Source organism: Meriones unguiculatus, chromosome 19, assembly GCF_030254825.1.
Source record: "Meriones unguiculatus strain TT.TT164.6M chromosome 19, Bangor_MerUng_6.1, whole genome shotgun sequence".
Taxonomy (NCBI): domain Eukaryota; kingdom Metazoa; phylum Chordata; class Mammalia; order Rodentia; family Muridae; genus Meriones; species Meriones unguiculatus.
In genome coordinates, this window is record NC_083366.1 from 48,628,985 (window position 1) to 48,648,438 (window position 19,454).

General features: G+C 37.7%; 1 protein-coding gene across 1 annotated transcript in view; it reads right to left on the bottom strand.

The window, feature by feature from the left end:
• The window catches only part of Gmds (GDP-mannose 4,6-dehydratase), a 505,965-nt gene that overhangs the window by 274,494 nt on the left and 212,017 nt on the right, over positions 1-19,454 (bottom strand). The gene's annotated exons all lie outside the window — the stretch shown is intronic.

Consider the following 19,454-nt stretch of genomic DNA (forward strand, 5'->3'; position numbering starts at 1 on the left):
GTCATTTAGACAAGTTAAGAAGCTCTAATTCTAAGTGTCATATCAGTTCTACTTTCATAACAAACATTTCTTCTTTGGAGGATGTCTTAACATTCCTAATTTGCTGTTTCAATGTGTAACCTAGGCTTTAGGCCAAAGAAAAGCTATTGGAATGCCAGTTTTTAAACAGAAAATTCTAAAGGGTTGTATAAAGGGAAATACCAGAATGGAAGACAGACATCTAAGACCACCCTGATTTTTTTTAAACACAAACACCATATATTTCTATTAATAAGGTTATTTTGGGGCCCATGGGAAGAGGGAGGAAAGTAACCGTTCACAGGGTAAACCTAGTTACAGGAAAGCCAACAGTAATATCTTTGGGCTGCCTTTCTCTTAACAAAATAAGTGGTGCTGACTCTTATCCAGAAACCTGCACATCCATCTAAATATAAAGGAGACAGTTCCAAGTCAAGAGTTCTTCTGTACCATACTTACTGCAAGGATATTTTCCAATTTCACGTAAATGGTATTTACAAAATTGGGTTTCTGAATTTTGTACAAATATTTTTAAATGTTTGGAAGAAATGTACCATTATCCGACAAAATAAAAAATGTGTTTGTTTTTTTTTTTTTGTTTCTTATGATAATACCTATCTACCTTTACTTTATTATTTCTTCTTTACATATTCTTTAAGATATCGAGTCTCAAGTTGGATATGTCCTAAGCCAGTTTCTTTGGGGAACATAAGGGATATATGTAAATAGATTTTCTAAACTTTGGCAAAGACATTGACTACAAGTTCAAACAGGAACTCTAAACATTCACAACAATGTTGTATTATTAAAAGTACAATGAGAATGTCATAGAAAACCAAATGCTTAAATAGACCCAGCACTGCATGGAGGCATTAAGAAAATGAAGATGGGTGAAGTGGTACATAGTCAAGAGGTGGAGAAAGGAGGATTTAAGTTTGAAGTCAGCTTGAACATAACGAAAGATCTTTTCTGAAAACAACTAAAGAAATCAAACTTTCTACTTTCCACAGCAATTAACAAAACACAATGGTCCACCAAAAAAGAGCCTTGTCAAATTAAAAACATTTAGTAGATGTGGTTTTAAAATCTTTAATATTCTACTAGCTTGCTATATATTTAAGTTTGTAATTAAATCAGATACAGGTTTATGTCTGTCCTCCCTGTCAGGACTAAGCTATCATCTCAAAGCACATGACTATAACAATTGATACCAAATTATTACGGTAGGTTCCCAATATGAATTTGTGAGACTTTTCTATTACCATTACACTGCTTTTCTTTTTTATTTGTCTTTTTAATTTTTTTATTAATTAGTTTATTCACTTTGTATCCCAGCTGTAGTCTCCTCTCTCATTTTCTCCCATCCTACCCTCTCTCCCTCATTTCCTTCCATGCCCCTCTCCCAGTCCACTGATAGGGGAGGTCCTCCTCCCCTTCCATCTGACCCTATACTATAAGGTCTTATCAGGACTGGCTGCATTGGTCTTCTTCTGTGTCCTGGTAAGGCTGCTCGCCCCTCAGGGGGAGGTGATCGAAGAGCCAGCCACTGAGTTCATGTCAGAGACAGTCCCTGTTCCCCTTACTAGCACACCCACTTGGAAACTGAGCTGCCATGGGCTACATTTATGCAGGGGTTCTAGGTTATCTCCATGCACAGTAACTTGGTTGGAGAATCAGTCTCAGAAAAGACACGTGGGCCCAGATTTGTTGGTTATGTTGCTCTTCTTGAACAGCTCCTGTCCCTTCTAGTCTTCCTATCTCTCCCTTCTTTCATAAGATTCCCTGTAGTCTGACCAAAGTTTGGCTATGAGCCTCAGGATTTGCTTTAATACCATGCTGGGTAGAGTCTTTCAGGGGCTCTCTGTGGTAGGCTCCTGTCCTGTTCCCTGTTTTCTCCCTCTTCCAGTATCTGTCCTGTTTGCCTTTCTGAGTGAGAATTGATCATCTTATCCAGGGTCCTCCTTCTTGCATAGCTTCTTTAGGTATACAGATTTTACTATATTTATCCTATATTATATGTCTAATATCCACTTAAAAGTGAGTACATACCATGTGTGTCTTTCTGCTTCTGGGATACCTCACTCAGGATGATCCTCTCTAGTTCCCACCATTTGCATGCAAATTTCATTATTTCCTTTTTTTTTTTTCATTGCGGAGTAATATTCCATTGTGTAAATGTTTCACAATTTCTGTATCCATTCCTCAGTTGAGGGACATCTGGGTGGTTTCCAGATTCTGGCTATTATGAATAAAGCTGCTACGAACATGGTTGAACAAATGCCCTTTCCTTACATACTTGAGCATATTTTTGATATATGCCTAGGAGTGATATAGCTGGATCTTGAGGTAGCATTATTTCTAATTGTCTGAGAAAGCAACAGATTGATTTCCAAAGTGGTTGTACAAGTTGACATCCCCACCAGCAATGGAGGAGGGTTCCCTTTTCTCCACATCCTCTCCAGTATGTGTTGTCACTTGAATTGTTGATCTTAGCCATTCTGATGGGTGTAAGGTGAAGTCTCAGGGTCATTTTGATTTGCATTTCACTGATGACTAAGGCCTTTGAGAATTTCTTTAAGTGTTTCTCTGCCATTTGATATTCCTCTATTAAGAATTCTCTGTTTAGCTCTGTACCCCATTTTTCAATTGGATTACTTGATTTGTTACTGTTTAACTTCTTGAGTTCTTTATGTATTCTGGATATTAGCCCTCTGTCAGATATAGGGTTGGTGAAGATCCTTTCCCAGTCTGTAGACTCTTGTTTTGTTCTAATGACAGTGCTAAAACAATCCTGTACAACAACAGATCGTCTGGAAGTATCTCCATCCCTGATCTCAAGCTATACTACAGAACAATAGTAATAAAAACTGCATGGTGCTGGCATAGAAACAGAATGATGGATCAATGGAATCGAATAGGAGACCCAGAAATAAACCCACACACCTACAGATACTTGATTTTTTACAAAGAAGCCAAAACTATTAAATGGAAAAAAGACAACACCTTCAACAAATGGTGCTGGTTTAACTGAATGTTTATATGTAGAAAAATGCAAATAGATCCATATTTATCACCCTTCACAAAACTATAGTTCAAGTGGATCAAAGACCTCAACATAAAACCAGACACACTAAATCGGTTAGAAGAAAAAGTGGGGAAGAGCCTTGAGCTCATTGGCACAGGAGACAACTTCCTGAACAGAACACCAACAGCACAGGCTCTAAGATCAACAATTAATAAATGGGACCTCATGAAACTGAAAAGCTTCTGTAAAGAAAAGGATATTATACTTTTTTTTCGAAGTCCAGAGGAACATCTGACTTCATTTGACTTATCTGCTACCCAGAATAACCTGAGCACTCACCCAGATTAGCACTGAACTGAACACAACACCTGAAAATAAATAGGCGTGGTCTACTGCCAGGCAATGCAGAAAGGAGAAGTGGGTCCAAGGACCCAAAGAAGGATTTATCTTTAGATTCGCTTATTCTGGACACTTCATATAACTCTTTTTTGATTGTTTCTTTCATTTTGAATAACATAGTAAAGTTGATACATGTTGTAGCTTGAATCGGAACATTATAACTTTATGGCTTATGTTCTTCTCTAGGAAAACAATATATTTTATTTGTTCTGCCATCTGCAGGTAGATATTGAGTTGTTTCCATTATTTAGCCATTGTGAATAAAGCTGCTTTGAACAGTTACTTACAAGTTTTTGTATGGATATACGTTTTAGTTTCTTTTGGGGAAATACCGAGGGCTGGAATTGGTGGGTCACACAGTTGCTCTATGATTAGCCTACAAGACGCTGCAGACCATTTTCAATGAGGATGAACTACTTCACTTCCGCTTCAGTGAAACAGGGCTCTGGTCCCTCTGCATTCTCCCCACCACTCGATATTTACTGCAGCCGCCTCAGCAGGTGCTGGATTGGCTTTGATTCGTCTATCTCTAAAAACTATTGAAATCAACAATCTACATTTCCATGCTTACTAGATAACTGTATATCCTCTTTAGAGAAGGTTTTAGCTGGGTTAGTAATCTTTTAGTTACAGAATAGCAAGGGTTGGATCAAAGTCCTCAATATGAAAATCTTCCCTCACTGTGTGCACTATCTTCACTCCTTGAAGGTACATGCCCCTTGAAGCATGCATTTTGTTGTTGTTGGTTTTTGTTGTTTGATGACGTCTAAATTGCCTACATTTGCTTAGTTATATGTGACACAGTAATCCTATTCAAGCCTTTGTCCAATATAAAGTTGTGGAGACGTTTATATTTTCCTCTTTTGTATTTTAACTGTTTGTCTTTAAATCTGGATTTGAACTATTACTAATCTCAAATCTGGTGTAATGAAATGGCTCAACTTTTATCATCTGCATATAGATACCTAGCTGTCCGGCTCCCTGCTGGAAAAGTAATTCTTCTTCCAGTGAACTGGTATTTTTCTGAACCCCATATTTAATTTTTAAAACTACTTTTGTAATCATAGTTTCACTAGTTAAATCTTAGGACAACATCAAAATGATTTAAAATATTTCTTTTCATTATTATTCTTTATCACACGAATACTAAGTCTTTAGGATATAATCGTATAAATTAACAAAATGGGGTATGGGACATTTTAACAACTATCCCAAATGTACAGGTGAAGGTAAAGGAGCTCTGTGAGGCTGAGGACCTGCCAGGGGGCAGGCGAAGTATCTTAGTCAATCCCTAGCCTGTCTCACTATGTCCACAGAGGACAGAAGGAAATGTTCCTCAGTAATTTAAACTTTCTTCTGTGATATCATTGGGCATATCAATATAATATCCTTGTAGTCACATTCGTTTTAAAACAAAACTGAAGGAAAAGAAGTGACAAAATTAATAAAAACACATCTCCTAAATAACCAGCATTAAACTATAGTCAATTGATTGCTTTTCATACATGAACATATACTCACTGAAATTAATGAATTTGATATTTTTCATGTATATATGTAGACAAAAGTGCATGTGGATACACTATAACATGAGAAAAAGAGGACAAGAAAGGCTAAATGTAAGGGGATTAGGAAAAACCAAATTCAACTAATGGAAACAAGCTGAGTACGCGTTATGATGTGTTCTGATAAAAGGCTAATTGTTCTCCTAGCTCTAATTTTGTCATAGATTTTGTTTTGTTTTTGATGGTAGACATCCACATAAAATCTATTGGATACTGAAAGTGTAAGAGGAACATGAAGTTTCACAGCTTCAGTTCTGAATGCCAGTTCTAACTGCCTAAGTTCAGTAAGTTGCATACACATTGAGTCTGATTAATTTGGATGTGTGATGTTTTTATTTCCAAGATTTTTTAAAGAATAGTTTTTAAAATAAAATATCAGCTGCTAAATATTTACAACATTCTACTTCCACAGAGATTGCTTTTAAAACACACAATATGATGCAAGACAGTCCTGACTCCCTAAAAGTAAAACTGAAAATTCTTATCCTTAGCATGCTAATCAAAACCAATGCATTTCAAAGGTCTGTTTTTCACAGTCCTAAAACCAGTCAATTTAGCCCTTAAGAAGAATCACAATTGTGAGAATGATATAATATTTGCTATGTGAATGTGAATATATACACCAGATTTTAGGGTTTTATTTGCATATGAATACATACATATGTAAAATTTTATCTGTCAGCATATTAATAGTATTTGAAGAAACTGTAGTTTCTCTCATAAAAAAATCTAGTTTGTTGCCCAATACTTCATTTAAAAGTTTTCTGAAGCTACATAAAGCATAAAGCACAAAGTTTGCAAACAAGAAGTTATTGCAATTCATCCTGAACCCCACATGAACTGGCTGGGGCCCTGAGTTTCCCCTGTTGTAATCTTGGGCCACCCCACTGAGAATTGCCTGGGCTGTGGCTTGGTGTAGACAGGGTGTAGAAAGAAGAGACACTGAGAAGGTCATGGCTGGCTGAGCATACTACTGAGATCAGAGAGACCATACCTCATTTCGCTCACCAAGCCTTGCCAAGAGCAACACTATTTAACTGCAGGTACTCGCAATCCAGCGGGCATGTTTAAAGGAATCCCAGGCTTGAAAGAGGACAATTCACAATGTGCATTTTTAGGGAGAGTTACTATCTTTTGGCAAGTACTTATAAATATGTGCTTAAAGTGCTGTTCAAAGAATTTTGCTACTTTCACCAGTGTATTTCCACAGACATATAATTTAAATTCATAAATCCTTAAGAGTTTCTTAACTTTGGCATTGTTGTCCTTGGGACCAAATAACTCCTTTTCAGGGACTGTTCTGTGTATCCCTTAGCTTTTATACCCTCAGCTGAGACAACCAAGGATTCTGCAAAATTGCTAGCTTCTCTAAGGAGACAAAACCACTACCTTAGTCAAACAGAAGATCCCTAAAAAAAATAAATCCTAAGCTATCAAAACAAATTTACATATAAAAGGAGCCTTACCCACAGATATGCTGTCATTTCAAGTCTTTCCACTCATTTTTTGCACTAATCAAGCTCTCAGGGAAGTGACGAATATGAAATCTTTAACCTTGTATATGACTATGACTCTTAGTCTGGCCCTGTGAGTGGGGTTGGCAGCCTAGAGCACACATTTGGGAAACATCCATTTCAAGTCTGAGACTGGCTGAGACCACCAAGAGGGAGATGAACAATAAAACAAATGGTCCACAAACCAAGTTCACTGACATTGACCCGTTTAGGGTCAGGCAGAGGAAAAGGAAAGTCTACAAAGCCTGTGTCCAGGGAATGCCCAAGAAGCTGCTATGTAATGAAAAAATCAGATGGAGAAGTGACGGCAGGTACAGCAGCCCAAAGGTGACTGGGGCCTGAATCAGACATCTTCTGAGGAGGTTGGAAAAGCTTCTAAAGAGGACAGGGCTCAAGACAGGATGAAGAGGTCTGTCTGAGATGTGACCGGGAGAATCTGTTTAGTATGTTCAAGATCCTACACTGTGGGAATGGGAAAAGAATGGCAGTCTAGAAATATCTCAGTGACAATAAAGACTTTCTTGAAAGCTTTTGCTGCATGGCAAGAAAGTGGGTGATGATTTCCAGGAAGGGCAAGAAAGCAACATTTGCATGCTGAAAGGGAAGATCCAGTGGCAGCAGCGGCAGCAGCAGTGGGGGCAGTGTGAGTGAGAAAGTGAATTGAGAGAACTGAAAACCATTGGCATCAGAGTGTCAAAGAGGGAACTGGGAGAGGAGGAAGGCTCTCTGGATAGTTTATTCTGAAACACCTGACAAGGCAGAGAGCACACAAATGCAGGTGTGCTGTGCACAAACCATGACTGAAGGCTTCTAGTTGCTCTTGAAATCTAAAACACTCCCTTTCCCTATGGCATGAATTCTCTGCATTGTAACTGCTGCACTTCTCAAGCACTCTTAATCAAACAGTTTTATATACCTGCCAGTAGGCCACACTAAGACTAGTTAAGTTTACAGATCACACCACAGGGCATTGCTGTGTTCTTTTCCTTTTTGCCTAGCACTAGTGGGGCTGGCCTGACTCTACCAATCAGATTGTGCCAAATTTTATTCCACAGGGACAGCCCAGTTGTGTTGGCCCAAAGAATCTGTTCTCCAGCTATGTGGCTGAGAGAGCAGCCACAGCCAAGGCAGAACCTTGAGTCTTTTTCAAAGAGCATGAAAAGAAAACCATTTCTTTCTACAAAGGAGAATATAAAGGTATTGGTGACCCTAGCTTTGATTTCACAAAAGCAGAAAGCTTGAGAAATTCTCTCTCTCTCTCTCTCTCTCTCTCTCTCTCTCTCTCTCTCTCTAGCAAGAGACAAAGAAGAAATACCCGGCAGACAAGACCCAAGTTTCTGGCTCTAGCTAATCCTAATGCCATTCTTACACTCAAAAAAACATCCATATAAACCTGTTTTCCTATATTTAATTAGTTATCATGCATAAATCTAACATGAGTTTTTGCATTTCTAAAGCTAGAGTCTTAGAAAACTTGAGCAATTCCACCTGGCCCAGGCCCTGAGGGTTTTCCTTTCGGGATTCTTGTCACTGCTGTTAGGTATTGTTCTTGTTTCCACATTTCTTTCTTCGAAATCTCCACTAAAAATTCATATTTTCTAAACATAAATCCAGCCATAATACTCTTTCTTGAGTGGTCATAATGCCCACCAGACTATTCTCATGTGATCTGTCACCCATCACCTTCCCAGTGTCTCCTCCTTACTCTGTGCCCTTTAACAGTTGTGACAAATGGCACAGATATGCCAACCATGTCTTTGTTCACAGACACCACTAGATACCCCCTCCCCAGCAATAAAAAGCCTTTCTTCTTCAAAACATGGTCTGTTCTTGGAAGGAATATCTGGGCCTCTTACTGCTAGACACTTCAGTTTATGTCTATGGCTATTCTGAGCTCTTCCACAAGGGTGGAGCTACTCCTCCTCTGTTCTCAGTCAGCCCTTGCAAAAACTGCATGATATTACATTTCTTGAGCTTTAGTTTTCTTGTCCCAAGTTTTTAATAACAAGCATTACATTTGTCACTTTCAACAGGGGCAGGCATAGTACCTAACACATGATAGCTGTTCAGTCACCCCTTTCTTAGCATGGAAAAGACGCAGGCTATTCAGTGGTTTAATAACAAGAAATGTCTTAATAAAAGCAGCATATGGTGAGCCTTTGTTATTTCTTCTGTAGTAGCTCCACTCAAAATTCTCCAGCATGCTTAAACTCTAATTGAGATATGCTTGTTTCTCAAAGCCATACACACTTCAACACATCAAAGTAGGGCCACCAACATCAGGCAATAACAACAACAACAAAATTTGGCTATATCAGGCAGCTCATGTCCCTTCTGAACACATGTAAATTTACTGTCTCCCTTCCTAAGTGCAAAAATATCTACACAGGACCTTGCCCTCCACTGGAAGAACTTGAGGTAAATCTAAACAAGAACTTCTTCATAAACGCATTTAATATAGCCGAGAATCAAAAGATCCTGGGATTAATACAGAGATAGAAATATCATCTTGTGAAATCAACTCCTTTTTTTTTTCCAGGAATGACATTAGCATTAAACAAATGACTTACCACATATCATTTTATATTTGTGGTTTATTTTAGAATTCATATAGCTATTTCACAGAATGACAGTGTTTATACTTTTAGTTGATGTGCTCAAACTTAAACCTCTTTGATTAAAATTTCATTTCAGCTTCTATCCCAACTCAGAAGTATGGTGACATTTAAGAAGTAGAGCAGGGGCACTTTATGTGAATTTCATGTTCAAAGTAACTGTAAAGAAACAGCATTGGCTTATAGCCATCCCAGCATGAAGAATGCAAAGTAAGAAAATCTCCAAAAGGCATCTGGCTCAAATTCTTCATCTGATAGGAAATTAGAACAAATGTCTATAAAATGAACAACTGTGTCTCCTTCTACTGCAATTTTGTTTAGCTCTTTTGATAGGGTTTTCTTGTTCTTCCCTGTCACAGAGGGGTAAATGCATTCAAAATCCTGAAGACAAATCAGTACAGAGGGCATTTATTCACCCGAGGAAAGCGAGCAGCATTGCACCTTCTGCTGTCACTGTTGTGCATAAGTTTACTTGGACTTTGATTTTTTTTAAAGGAGGGTTTGATTCTAAGAGCAAGAATAATTATAAATTAAGGCTAACTACTAAGTAGTATTGCCAGCCAAATTGTTGATATGGAGTGCACGAGTGCATGTGTGTGTTTGTGTGTATGTCTGTGTGAACGATCAGAGAAGAAAAACACAAGGAAGGGAATATAAGACATTCCTACTTGTTACATAGTCTTTTTCTTATACTATCCTCTACCCGTTCTTGAGGTATTCACTCTTGTAGGCTTCCTATTCAAAGGCAGAAGAAGTGAGGAATGTATAGGAGGCTGCATATGTGTGTGGGCAAAGCAGTAACAGGAGCTGTAACAAGTGAGTAAAAGGGAAGGCTTCCTTTCTGGAAAAAAAAATTAAGGAGGAAGCACAACTGACAAAGTAAAATAATAACATCTGTAAATGTTTTTAGGACTTGCGAACATCAAGGTATGCAAAGGTTTAAATTCAGACCATCCAACACAGCCTCATGCCTTGAAGGCATGGTTCCCAGCTGGTGGTGCTATTTTGAGAGGTGGTGGGAACTTTGGAAAGTGAAGAATAGCTGGAAGAAGTAGGTCACTTGGGCTGGGTCCCTAGTGGCTCTGTCTTGCCCTGTCCCCTTCCCATGCTTCCATTTTATAGTCTGCCTCTCCCTCCACGTACTTGTGCCTGAAACCAAAGCACATGGGGACAAGCAACCATAAACCGAACGCCCCAAAATCATGAACCAAAATAAATTTTCTCCAAATTTTTCCCGTAGGTGTTTTGGTCATAGAAACAAGAAAGCTAACTAATTAAGAACATAATACCCAAGGAACAAATGCCCTACCTCCATCCCTCTTTCTTCCCCATTCTATGAGCCCAGGATTGAATTTTAGAGTCTATACCAAACTGCTACTTGATTTGCATGAAGGCAATGTCTGTGATTTGATATTCATCAAATCAGAATATTTTTAAGAAAATCACATGAAATCAGATTTTGCAATTATATAAATTTATGATTTAAAGAGTTCTGAAAGATGAAAGTATCTGTTTGCCAGCATATCATTGAGATGCGCAGGATAGTTTCTATAAACCAAGTATCATGACACAAAGCTTTTGACTACTGACAGACCTAGTCCTTGGATAGCTTCATCCCTAGTTTCTATGTCAACTATATAACAAAATTGGGTGAAAGATTTGCTTTCATAGACTATATTACTTTTTCACTAACGCTAGTTAAAAACATGCTAGCATATGTTAAGGTTTAGAAAACCTAATTAGGACTAAAACAAAGCTCATATGGAAAAACAAAGTATAACAGAAGAGACAGGTCAGACCTGTACTGGAATTGCTTCCCTTTCCAAATTCACAATCTGATCTCTTCTTTAATTATTTTTGTTACATGTATTTACATATGCATACATATTTACATGTATATTTATACAGCCTACTGAGTTCATTTAGCATTGCTCCTAAGTATAACATGTGTTCAAGTCTGAACACTTGGAATTCAACAACCTATAGGGGGGAAAGCTTGTCCCTACAAAAAACTTGTACTCCCTCACTCAGCAGCCACTGACCACATGTAGTTCTGTATCTAGGGAACTTCCCTAGTGGAATTTCCTCTGTCTGTGTTGGCAGGTCAACTGGTAGTACCATTACGCTGGTGTATAGCAACATTACTGTTGAGAGTTACTTCTTCAGTTGTATGCCTACAAGTTAGTAATCCTCCGGTACACTTTGTGTTAACACTTTTGGTTCCATTTTCAGTGTTACAAAAAATCCATCACATGCCTGTCAACTCTGGGATAGAAGATTGTTTTACCATCATAAAAATTAATTTACCATTAAAAGAAATTCTGAAACAACAACAAAAAAGCATCACTCATGAGGATCAGTTCACAAGAATATCTACAGAACAATAACTGGGAATTAAATATGCTTCACACACATGACAGAAGCACAGACCACATTTCTAGCATGATAGCCATTAACTACTTTAATTTCCACTAAAAAAATCTGAAAAAGCTAAATGTTGATTTCTTTATTTATTATTCCTATTTATGTAGTAATGGTAATGGAACCCTGGGCCTTGAGTATCTCAGGCAAGTACTTACTATTGCACTATATCCCAACCTATATTATTCTGCAGTATTATTATTGTCACCATTATTATATTTTAAGTTGTGAATAGACACAAACTACATCTATTTTTCTAGGTAGGGAATTAGTAATGGTCATGACAGTGATGATAATGTGCTAATAGCTTCACTTACACTATTTCCTTTAATGCTCATAACAACCCTAAGTGAAGTCTATTATCATCCAATTTCACAGATGAGTAAACCATAGCTCACAGAGGTTGAGAAATGAACACAAAGTCACTCCTTTAATAAGTGGTAGGGCCTGACTGAATCTGAGCAGGTGACTGGGTCTGTATCTCCACCTGAGGCAATTAGAAGGAGGAGAAGCTGAGGGTGTATGTGAATTAGTGCTAGAGCAAGTCCTAGGAAAGCTTCAAGTCCTAAGTATTCTCAGCACCCAAGAAATGGTTGGCAAAGATAATCTTCCACGGCAACATTACAAAGAAATTCTCAGACTCAAACAAAAGTTTGAAAAGAAAATCCAATAAGACATATTTTATTCAAAAGACAATGTAGAACAGCAGGGTACAAATGGACAGAGAAATGGGTAAAAGAGGAATGAGGGACTCTAGTTACAAAGATGAAAGGAAAAATACTGAAGAAGGAGGTATGGGGGCAAATTAACAATAAGGATTTCTTAAAAAGTCATAAAGAAACATACTATTATTAACTATGTACCTAAATATACATACCTATACGTTTTAAATAAAATTTCCCATCTAGGCTGACTGCCTCTCCCAAGAGCCATGGATTATATAAATAAAACCAACACCAGGAGTAAGAAGTCCTCTTGTGAGTTGTTTGTAATGATTGTCCAATAGACTCCCAAACATTATAGGCTATTGCTTTTGCCCTTGGTAGCCCCACAGAGGTCCCTGTTACTTAAGACAGCATGAAGTACAGACACAGAGACCAGAGGCCCCTGAACTGAAGCTGACCTAAAAACCACCACCCTGAAGACAGGCTTTCATAGTACCAGAAGGCACCATGTAAGCTTCCCAAGGAAGGAAACAAACAATAGTTCTACCCACCTATGACACTTCTGAGCCACAATAATAACCAACATGACATTATAACTTTAAAAGTGAAGTAGTGGCAAGCATATGTTGGCAGTAACCAACCTCTCTCTAATTGGACTTATGACTTTTCAATATGAGGGAAATTATGCCTGGTACCAGAAACTCAAACTACCCAGGGCTCGTGAAGTTATACAGAGTGGAGGCAAACCTACAACCGGCACTTTGCTAAACCAGAATAATACCTAACTATATTCTAAATATTTGTCTTTATAGCCAGGCGTGGTTGTGCATGCCTGTAATCCCAGTACTCGGGGAAGCAGAGGCAGCATATCTCTGTGACTTAGAGGCCAGCCTGGTCTGCAAAGCACTTCCAGGACAGCTAAGGCTACACAGAGAAACCCAGTCTCAGGAAAAAAAAAATGTCTTTACACATATAGATAAGATGTGATTCTTACCCCTCATCAAGAAAGCTTCTCTCTGCAATAGATGGAGATCATTATAAACACACACACACACAAAACAAATCAAAATGCAGAGTTGTGGAACCCAGTCCCAACTGATAGATTCACAACACAACTATTGTACCTAAGGCTCTGAGATTATTATATAAGATATGACAACAATATTCTAGGAGCCAGAAGAACATGAAGTTTTCTACAAGATTATGTTTCCTAGAAATATCAAAAGCTACATCCATGAAGTCTCACCAACATGGCTGTCTAAATATGATGAGAACAAAAGCAACACCAATAGACATGCTAACATGGAAGGAGGAAAGCTCACAAGGCCTCAACCCTACACAAAGAACTACAGGCAACAAAAGAATGCTGAGAGCTGGAGAAAGTCTTCCACTGAGAAAAGCACACCAATGGGGTATTCAAAACAACATGGTCAATCCTAAAAACATGTACATACAAGTAACATTATATAGACTTGGAGGGTTGCATTTATGCCTTTAGGAATATACACACACAATAACAATTAAAGAAAAAGAGGCCACAGTTTTGAAAGACAGCAAAAGGGATAGTGTAAGATGATATAAACACAAATTTTAAAAGTCAATTTAGCTTGTAATTGAAATCATAACCATGGGCACGGGACACAGGTCCATGGTAGTATGCAGCCTTAGATTCCATACCCAGAACTGCAAAAACAAACAGATATATCTATATGCTTCTCAATGGTATATCCAAAAAGCAGAGTGGGCATTTCTTTTTTCTGGAATATATATATATATATATATATATATATATATACACACATATACACACATATATGTATATATATGTGTATATATACATTATTATGTATATACAGTATTATATATATTACATATATACAGTATTATTATGTATATATACAGTATGTTTATATATACATATGTATATATATACATACATATATGTATGTATATATATATATTCCAGTATTACACTTATCTATATATATAAAGACTTTTTCCTGAAACAGGGTTTCTCTGTGAAGCCTTGGCTGTCCTGGAAGTGCTTGGCAGACTAGACTGGCCTCAAATCTTATAATATATATTATAATATTATATGTAATAAATTATAAAGCTTTATATTCTTCACAAATTACTTTGATGGGTATCATTAATAAAAGTATATGAATAGTTCTAAACAATATTTAGGAAATTCCTCAATAATCTTTCATAAACAGCCATTATTCTTTAATTCTGTTTTGTTTTGTTTTCTGCTTTCTTAGTTCGAATAGAATTGGTTTACTTGTCGGAATCCCCTGTACAAAAGGCTTTTCCCACAATGAAAGCAATTCTCCACCATCACTTCCATTTTATAAATGTCTCCTGACTACACTAATTTGGTAAATCCCATAGTTACGGATTTTGTTGTCTTCATTCCTTAACTATCTTACTCTAACTGGTGAGTAAAGAGAATCCTACCACAGAGTTCTACAGGGTTTTACCTTGAAAGTGGAGAAGGAAAAGAAATGAATATGCTCCAGGTCATTGTTGAACACAGTAGAAAAGAAGAAAAAACAAGATGAAAGAAGGCTCAAGTCTACAAGGCACAGTGATAAGCTTTTTCATATATTCTCCCTTTTTACCTGCACAGTGAACAGATAAAGCAGGCGACCCTCATAATGTCCCTGTCAGGTGTGGTCATCCTTCCAAATGCAAATGAGGAAACTAAGGTCTGAATGAGTAACTTGTCAGAGGCTTGGAACTTTCAAGTAGTGACCTCCCTGAGCACACTGCCTGGCTATGCTGCAGGGAGTTGTGACATCAATTAACAGTTTGGTTTCAGACATAAATGTTACATAAAAATTATGAAACAGTATGGAGAAAAACACCTTTGATTCAATTAGACAATCCCATAAGTATCATCTTACTTAGTGGGAGGGAATATTTTGTTTGATGGTAATAACCACTTCCAGTTAAACAAGGATCACTTCAGAAGCCTTGCATGGCTAAGCAATTATACTCCATCTATCCACAGAGAATAAGATGGGCCAGACAGCACTGTAATCCTCAGAGGTGCATGTCATCTGTGGACTATCATAGTCTACACATACAATGGCAAATGAGATGATATCACTTTGTTCTCCAACCAGAAAGGCAAGGTTAGTAGCCAACAATTAACCACTTGTGAACAGGCAAATGGTTGTTAAAATCTATTATGGCCCCATAGAGCTCCAGGAGGAGATTACTTCATCCCTGATTTCACAACAGGTGGCAACTGTTCCCCTCCCCCACTAGTGAGTTAAGGTTCTGATGCTCATCTAAGAAAAAAAATCACAAAGCACATTTGATAAAAAATATAAATAAAATATGCAGCTGTTGGCACTGGCTTTCTTGTTTCTTGGTATTACTATACAAGTGTGACTGAAATCTGCAAACCATAACTGTGGAGTATTCTACTCAAACATTATTCATACAAGGAGACAGGGTGCTTTCTAAGATTATATACTATTTTATCTCCAAAACATCAAACTGGCTATGAATTCTAAAAAATTTGAAGGAAAACTCTCATTTATATGAAACCTCTCACACTTTATTGCTGTAATTCTGTATAGGAAAAGATTACCTGCAGCCTGTTTTAATGGTTGTTTAATGACAAAAGTGGAGAGATTTTTGTTGTAGTTGTTGAAGGTAACTGTGAAAGATAAGAGAGGTCTTATGGATCAGCAGGAGGCTACAGTGAGAGCTCAGTCTTGCAGAACAAAATTACAACTCTGCTAACTGCTTCCCTGAACTGGGTCTGCCATGTTAAACTCAATGACCCATGGTCAGAACAGTCTCATATGAAGTTATAGAATCAAGAATGTTACATATTTGCCGGAGCTCCATAAAAGATTTCTACATAGTAAAAGCAGTGTTTAAAAAAACCCATTATCTAATGTTTTTGTTTGTTCATTTTTTTATTTTGAGACAGGGTCTTGCTATGTATCCCTGGCTGGTCTGGAACTCACTATGTAGACCAAGCTGACCTTGAACTCACAGAGATCTGCCTGCCTCTACCTCCTAAGTGCTGGAACTAAACGCATGTACCACTCTGTCCAATTCCAATATCTACTGTCATAAACTACTTTCAGATTTTTTTTAACTTTCATTGATTCTTTGTGAATTGCACATCATGCATCCTAATCCCACTCATCTTCCTGTCCCACCATATCTGCCCTCCACCCTTGCAACCTCCCTTCCCAAAAGAAAACAACAACAACAAAATCTTGCCGTGGAAGCTGCTGTGGGTTACACAGTAAACCCTTTTGCCCAAACAGCTTTACTTGCACATGGTCATTGCTTTGAGTCATTGGTCTGGTTTGAGGCCTCTGACTTCTGCTATACTAACAATACTGGATCCTCACTTGGATTACTCTTGCACATCTTCTTGTTGCCTTGTGTCATGGAGATCCTGCAGCTTTGAATCTGCAGGATGGACCCCTTCATAGGCTCCAGCACTTTACAGAAGGGGTAAATGTTCCTCCAAGAAGATTTTTAAGTGGAGATGTAGGGCAAGAGGCTCTTAGGCTGAACATGAATGTTGTTTTGTTGGGTGGGTTTGCTGCTGTTTTGTGATATAGGATTTCCTTATGTACTTTAAGGTGTGCAGCAGAGTCTTTGGCATCTATCTATTTAGTAAACAGTAGGCAGTTATATCTCCAGATACTGACACATGTTCCCCTGGAAGACAAGGTCACTCCCCCAACCTCTCACTTCCCTGTCTCCATCAAGAATATCAGTCTGATAATTAAAGACAAAAATAACCAATCTACTTTAGAACAAAGCAAAAATGAAACTATTTTATGATTTACTGAAACTTATATAGTTAATGTTGTATTGGAATGGCAGCTTAAAATTTCTGAAGATTAATTTATGAAAGTAGACATTTTACAAAACAGATACTTGGCAACTAAACAAATACTCAAGACTACTACCAAAAACCACAAGTTCATGAACCTTATAATGTCACTAAGGTGAATACTGTATTTAGACAGATATATATGATTTCTTATGAAGCCCATATTTAGAGGAATGTGCTATATCATTTAAAAATGGCTCAAAATCCAAACAGTGGCAGCACACCATCCATTTGTGGGCAGTCCCAAACTGTTAATTATCTTAAGTGCTTTATAAACTGTGTATTGTCTCAAGACTCTTAATGCATTTTACTAGTTTTACTTCTTATTGACAACTTATTGATACTTAAGTCATTTGTTTTGTATCACATTTATATATTATTAAAATAATATTTTGTTGGCTGGAGAGATGGTTCAGTGGTTAAGGGCACTGCTGCTCTTGCAGAGGACCCAGGTTCAGTTCTCAAAACCCACAGAGTGGCTCACAGGCATCTGTAGTTCCAGTTCCAGGGGACCCAATACCCTCTTCTGAACTCTGAGGGCACCATATATTCAAACCTGCTGGCCAATGTCAGACTGTCTCAAACAAAAGGAGCTCCTGAGGTGCAACAATATTTACAGTCTGTGTAACTTCTACACATACATACATACACCCTCTCCCAAACAAACACAGCTGAATACATTCACACAGATTTTTTAAATTCTTACATGCAGACTTCATACCTGATCAAGGTTCATATGGCTCTCCTCCCCCAGGATAAGTTTTAGCATTAGTTGACATGTTAGATTTAGGACTTTAGTTCCTTCACACATGAAAAAAATAGGGCGAATGACCTGTAAATTTCTCTCTCCCATAAATTTTGAGAGTATTTTTTAAATATTGGGCTACTTCCTAGTTCTTTCAAAAGAGTTACTGAATAATTTCAGTTTTAAAAATGAAAAAACAAAAGTATCCATGAATCTACCTATACATATTAAGAATACATGTTAAACCAAGCAATCAAAATGTCTACAAAAAAAGCTTCAGAGTGTTAAACTACCAGGTTGGTTCTTCTTAAGTTAGCCAGTGGATATAGTACTTTTGCTACTGTAATGCTTGCCAGTGAAGATGATGATGGAAATCAAACTACGACTCCTTGGCTCAGTAAAGGTAAGTGACAAAACACACAGTAAGATGAGCACAGGCCAGCGAAAAACAAGGAATTCTAGCGGAAGACAAAATGGCTAAAATCAGAGAAGGAAGCTGAGTTACCCACGCCATCTGTGCCATCCATTATTGGTCTAATGGTAATGTAAAGGCAATGAAAAACTGGAAACTTCCTGAGAGGAGAGAATATTCTACCTAGCTAAGCAAGTGTCCCATACTTGGTTTCTGTAAAACTAGAACCTAAGACCTCATGTATGATAACTAGACAAGTTCTCTGCCATTGAGCTGTACCCCTAGCACAAATACCCTGTTCTTAAGCATTTAAAGACAAGGCAGACTGGGAGGAGAACAGAAGCACACTACCCCAAATGGAACTTAATTCTTACTAAGGCCAGGGATGTCTGGGGATGAAGTCAGTCACTGTATGCTGCTCACCACTGATTAACTGGGGCAGCCAAGGAGCTAGGTACACTTACTCAAACGTCACCTCCTCAGTCTACTATCAACTGCAGAAGCAGCTGCCAGGACAGCACCCAGACTTTCCTATGGATAAAAGACTGAGGTGACAAAGCATAAGAAACACATCCTCATCAAACAGCTAGACTGAAATACACTTCCCACGTCTCACAGAGCTGGTGCCTTCAGAGAGGGGACCTAGTCTAGTGGGGGCACTGGGCAATGTTCACTAGGCATATCCTGGCCTAACCATTCTTTTCGCAGACTGGATCCTTGCCAGTCTTAGTGAAGACTCAGCCACTCCTTAGCTGCAGGAAATCCAAGCCTCTAATTCTACAGACACATTGAAAACAAAACCCAAGAGCATTCAATATCACATTAATTTCACCCTTTAATTATGACGGCATAATCATCAGAGTCAGGAAATCCAGTTTAACTTAATCACTTAATTTTTTTAACCTCTTGAACTTGGACGTAGAATATATCTGATTTTGGTTTCTCTCTAATTGTTAACATAAATAGATTTTATTTTACTTGGAATATATTTCTGTTAATATTATTTATAATCAACAAATCTATAATAATAACATAGAAAGTATTATGCAGATGTATGAATTAAAATACAGTAGACTACATGACATAGGTGACAAATAGTTTTATTTTACCTTCTAATGTAATGGATAAAAAGATTAAATATTATTGCTAGACTTACTAAGTAGACGAACTTATAATGTTCTAATTTATAACATAATCTC